Source organism: Phocoena phocoena, chromosome X (genome assembly GCF_963924675.1).
Source record: "Phocoena phocoena chromosome X, mPhoPho1.1, whole genome shotgun sequence".
NCBI classification, from domain to species: domain Eukaryota; kingdom Metazoa; phylum Chordata; class Mammalia; order Artiodactyla; family Phocoenidae; genus Phocoena; species Phocoena phocoena.
The window spans coordinates 107036048-107042015 of record NC_089240.1 but is presented as its reverse complement, the minus strand read 5'-3'; positions in this window follow the sequence as shown (position 1 = coordinate 107042015).

Sequence of the window (5968 nt, the reverse complement as noted above, 5' to 3'; positions counted from 1 at the left end):
CTTGTAACAATTTTAGAGCTTAATTCTTGAGAAACAGAATGGAGGAAACAAACTCAAAACTTGTCTACTAATTTAGGTTATTAAGGCTGTCACATTGTCCATACTTTAATTAATGTAATGCTCAATATATAGGTACTATTTTCAAAACATCTAAATTAATATGAAAACCACTGTATTAGCCAAAATTGGATTATCTAACATAAAGTGCCTTCAAAAATTCAGGATACTCCATTTCTTCAACCTTTCCTACTGCAGTATATTTTAGGTATTCATGGATAATGTCCACTGAGGGATTTCCCTGGTTGGCAGGACACCAACATTTTGACTACTCTGACCTACAGAGTAGAAAAATCCTATATAGGGCAACAGGTAGAAAGTGCGTGGAATAGTGATTCAAGTGCCCTGTTACTTTTTTTTTTTAATAGATTTATTTATTTTTGGCTGCGTTGGGTCTTCACTGCTGCACATGGGATTTAACTAGTTGCAGCAAGCGAGGGCTACTCTTCATTGTGGTGTGCGGGCTTCTCATTGCAGTGGCTTCTCTTGTTGCAGAGCATGAGCTCTAGGCACATGGGCTTCAGTAGATGTGGCACATGGGCTCCACTAGTTGTGGCACATGGGCTCAGTAGTTGCAACACGCAGGCTCTAGAGAGCAGTCTCAGTAGTTGTGGTGCACGGGCTTAGTTGCTCTGCGGCGTGTGGGATTTTCCCGGACCAGGGCTTGAACTCGAATCCCCTGCATTTGCAGGCGGATTCTTAACCACTGTACCACCAGGGAAGCCCCTGTTACACTTCTGTATGGTTTATTTTATCTGCCTTATATTCATCTGAGTTTTTTAAGCCACCTTTTAAGTGTATGTCTATTAATTCTACCTCTAATAAAAGTTTTGACTACATATTGATTGACTTTTTGGTCAAAAAGTATTTGCTCTTAGTCAAAATGTGATTTTGACTGAATTTCTTGGAAATACTTTAGTTTTCTAGTCATAAAATTTTCTAAATTAGTTTGAGGACATCGTTTATCTGGTGCTTTTTATGTCTCTCCAGCTTTCCATCTATTCTTTTAGCAACATAGACTGATAAGATGTGTTTAACATATTATGAGACAATTGACTAAAATTTACTATGGTTACAAAAGGAGCAGAGGCTCTCCCTTTGTTTTTATTTTTGCTGGGAAGGGACTGTGTGTTGGAGGAGGTCACTGAAAGGAGGTAACCACTGGTTGACTTACAAAGTGGACTGCAAGCTGGACCCGGCAATCAGTGGCTCCTCACACCCTCCTCTGCACTTGGAATGTACATTCTGCCCACTGTTCCCACAGTAGGAGTAGCTTCAAAGCCACAGCCTTCAGAGAGTAATGTGTTGTTGAGACCATCTGGATAGTATGTATGATTGAACTTAATTAAGGTCTCTGTATAAACTTTTATGATTCAGGCAGGTGGGTGCAGCGGTCAACTTGTCTTGTGGCCACCCAAAGCAAGCCTTGTATGTAAGTTCCCATGCTTATTAAAACCGCCACCTACCAATGTGGGGTAGTCTGCCTCTTTCTTGCCCTCTGGGTACAGGACCAGTTTCAGATTTCACCCAGGGAACTCCCAAGGTTGTGAATCAACATTGCGGCAGTGGCAAAGAACACTCTTCTGGGAGCACTGCTGAAGATACTTTGATTTTCAGAACAGGAAATTTGAGTGTGAAGAAACTTTCCTTTTTGCCAGGTAAAAGAAATGAAACAAAACAACCTCTCTCCTCTACAACCTTATGCTCAAAACAGTATTGGGGCATTTCCTCTGCTTATCTAACAAGTGTTAACTGAGTCCTAATCATGCTCCAAATACTGGAGGTTGTGTCACTATTATGATTTACAAAGTTGTTATCACTACAAACCATCCTGGGATCACTGGTCTTCGCAAAGCTAACTACATTTCTTGTTATTGTTGTTGTTGATGCTGCTGCTGCTGCTACTGATGTTACTGATGTCATCATATAATTGATCCAAGTAAAACTATTAGGAAGAGTAAATATTTTTCCACCAGTGTTTAACAAAGTTTCTTATGATACAAATGGGAATGAAAGCATAGAATAGTACAAAGCATTCAGGAACTGGAAGGTAAAAATTTAAATAGTGGAAATAGAACTTACTACCTGTGTGATTTGAGGGTGTTAATTAACTCCTCTTCAATTTCCTTATCTGTACATTGGTGACAATAATGCCTGTCTTAATGGTTGCTATGCTGATTAAATTAAATAACGTATTAAGGTAACTTTTTTTTTTCTGGCACATAAAAGATGCTCAGTAAAAAAAAATTGCTGGAAAAGTTAATTTTGCAAAAATCAACTAAGAGGGTAGCCTCAAATAGTGCAACAAATTAAATTACACTTGAATTAAAACTTTAAATATTTAAAATAAAACTATAAACATATTAAAAGAAAATGAAGGTCAATCTTTGTATGAGTTCTGTATGAGGAAGAATTTCCTAGACTTTAATGAATTAAATATATGCAAAAATGGTACATTTCGTTACATCGATACATCAGTTGATGGGTGTTTATTTGAAGTATATATTGGAAAGTAAAAAAAATCACAGGCACTGTCTTAGCACTTTTGCAACTATACTTCATGCATAGCTGGAAAAATATCGCATCATTCAGATTACACAACTAGCTCTTGTGAACCAATAGTAGGTCTGGTGACTCTGTATATCGTTTTGCCAACTCTGGAAAAGTGGGTATCTCTCACTGCCTACACTAATGACTTTACCCAACCTCAAGATTCAACATCTCTCTTCTCTATCTACCCTCCTTGTTTCCTACTATTTATCTTCGTTCTTCACTCCAGCTATACTTCCCTCCATATCACACATTGTGCTAGTTAGAGTTCTTAAGCAAGGCCAACTTAGAGTCTGCTGGTCCCCCTTGTAAAGAAGGGCCCACCATGTTGACAACTAATTCATTTCTTAGCAATATGAGAGGTAAGCAAACTATATATGGGTCACACGTTACTGAGTTGAGAATGCTGCTACAGATGATTACCATTGGCTATAGAGCCTGTCCCTGGTTCAGTAGGTTACAAAAGATAATATTCATGGCATATGTTCACAAACTATAGAGGCAAACATTAGTCTCATTGGCTTCCCTCCAGAAAGCAGAGAACCAGGAGGGTGGCCTCTCTGGTGATATCTCATGTTTCTCTGTCCCTGTCTATGTCAGTCAAGATTCTATAGGTGACTTCACTGATGACATAAATAGAAGCCTATTAAATTTGCCAAAAATATAAACTGAAATGCACAGTTATTATATTACATAATGGAATTAGGATTCAAAATAGGCTTCATAGGCTGAGGTGATTAATGCAAAAGATTAATGTAAAGTTCTTCATTTCTGTTTATATACGCACATACATATACATACACACACACATTTGAAAAGGTAATGGTGCACAAAATAACCTGAAGGGTTTTAAGTAAGGATAGTTTTCCAACAATCAGAACATTTTTACAACTGGATTGGTATAACTTTTAGATAGCAATTTCCTTTCCTCAATTGTTGAAGCAAATAACTAATGACCATATATCAGGAATGTCGCAGAAAAGATTTCTATACAGAAATAGACATTCTACAGATGGCCAATCAGGGTCTTTGGGACTCAATTTCCTTCAGACTATATGTTTCTAAAAAATTAATTTCCTTCTTCCTTCTAGTCATCTCTTCTAAAAGTAACTAAATTCTTTGCCTAAGGTTTTGCCCAGAGTTACCAGTTCACCAGTTCAGAACTAGACTGTGAATACACAGGAGCTCACCTGAGTGCCAGATCAGTGCTCCTTCTACTACCACACTGCTGCTTTCCTTAGCAGTTACATTGGGAGTTGTCACTGGGATAGTTATTCCCCTACCCTCTTGTTGTTCCACCTATTTGTCTCTACTTAGGCTATCTTTTTATTTAATTTTTTTTTTAATTAAAAAAAAATTTTTTTTTGGCCACACCATGTGGCATGTGGGATCTTAGTTCCCCAACCATGGAGGGAACCTACGTCCACAGCACTGGACGCACAGTCTTAAACACTGGACCACCAGGGAAGTCCCACTTAGGCTATCTTTTAATGCACTCTTGCAAGTGACCCATATACTTCTGGGAACACACAAGCAACTGATAAAAATATGCAAAAAGCATCCATGCACTTACCTGTTTTTATGTGAATTTTCCCATTTCTGCTTGTTCCTCAATAAAAATGAAAGGCTATTAAAAATGGAACTCATGTTACCCTTTGTTCTCTATGCATTTCCATTTAAAAATATTTCAGTCTTTCTTTTTACTTATACCAGAGTGTATAAGTAATAGGAAATTGCTTCCATAAGCCTTTACATTCATATATAAATTTTCACATTAAGAACTGGAATAACCTGGTATTTGTTGAATTATTGATATTCATACAATTGTTTGTAGACATTTGAATACCTCCTATTGAGAAAAGGCTGAATTGTTCAGAATCTTCTGAATTGCATAAGCAAATACCAAAGGACAGGCATTTCTTGCTATTCCAGACTAAATGGCATTAAAGTGGCTTATCCTATGTTTACTTTGTGCATTTTACAGTTCAGCCATGTTATTTCAGAGCTATGTGCTCTTAAAGCAATGGCAGATTCCGAAGCCTTGGCATGATGGTCACTATAAAAGAGCAATAGGGAGAAATGCCTTGCGCTTTTACATGTAACTCTTAAAAGTGGTACTTGGCAGTTCACTTTCAGTAGAAGTGAATTATTATAGTAATCACTAATGTTTTATTTTAAAGGACTCATTCACTCTTATGACACTTGTGTACAAATGTTTTTGGAGCTTAAGTGGCCATCATTCCATCTTTCCATCCTACACCACTTATTAAAAAACAAAAACCTTGCATTAACTTTGAAGTTACCCTCCTAACCCCTGATCCCATCTTCTGAACATCAAGTTCTGCATTAGGAAGAACAGGCAAGGAAGTATGGTGAGGAAGCTGTTTCTCAGGGCAGCTCTTTTTCATGCTTCTCCTTGTGACCCTCTCTCTGAATCACTCCACTGGGTTTACATCTCACTGAGCTTTCTTTTGATGGCTCTGAAGTGTTTGTTTCCAAAAAATGACAGATTTGCCCTGTCAGATTCTCATCAGAAACACATAAACAAGAAGTGTGGTATTAATAAGTATCACCGCCTCAACAAGAAAAATCTGAAATGATGTTAACTTTCCTCTTCCTCTTTCTAATATTTATATCTAGATGAGGACAAAAACAACTCCTTTGCAAATGCATTTCAACTGATTGACTTTACAGCGTTGTGATGAGAGCCAAACCTGCTCTCTAATGACCCTTTGGTTCCAAACCTTTAAGTGCAGTCCATCATATTCATCACAATCAATATTTTAGGCAAAGTTGCTACCCCCACATTGTCCTGGATCACAGCCCAAATCGGAAGAGGCTGAAATGTGTTCAGCCCTCTCTTTCCGACTGTTTCCAGTCTATGGTGTTCAATCCCTCCGAGAGTTTGCCTTCCATTGCAAGGGGTGTGGGTCCGATCCCTGGTTGGGGAGCTGAGATCCCACATGCCTCACAGCCAGAAAACCAAAACATAAAACAGAAGCAATATTGTAACAAATTCAATAACGACTTTAAAAAAAAAAAAGAATGAGGATGGCTTCAAGTGTCATGCCTTCTAGAAGGGAGTGCTATCTTTCAGGCACTTTGGCAAACAGATGAGAGAGCTATATTTTTGAGCAGGATCCCTTCAAAGCAAGCACACCAAGATATAGCTCCTACTCTTTTGCTCAGGTATAGGAATAGCACTTTTTCTGTGCAAAAAAAAAGGGGGGGAGGTGTAGATCTAGTTTTGTGTTTGCCAAAATGTTTAACTTTAATAGCACTTAAATTTGACAGTAATATGGCTGTTATCAACTTTTTTTTTTTTTTTGGCCACGCCAAGTGGCTTATGGGATCTTAGTTC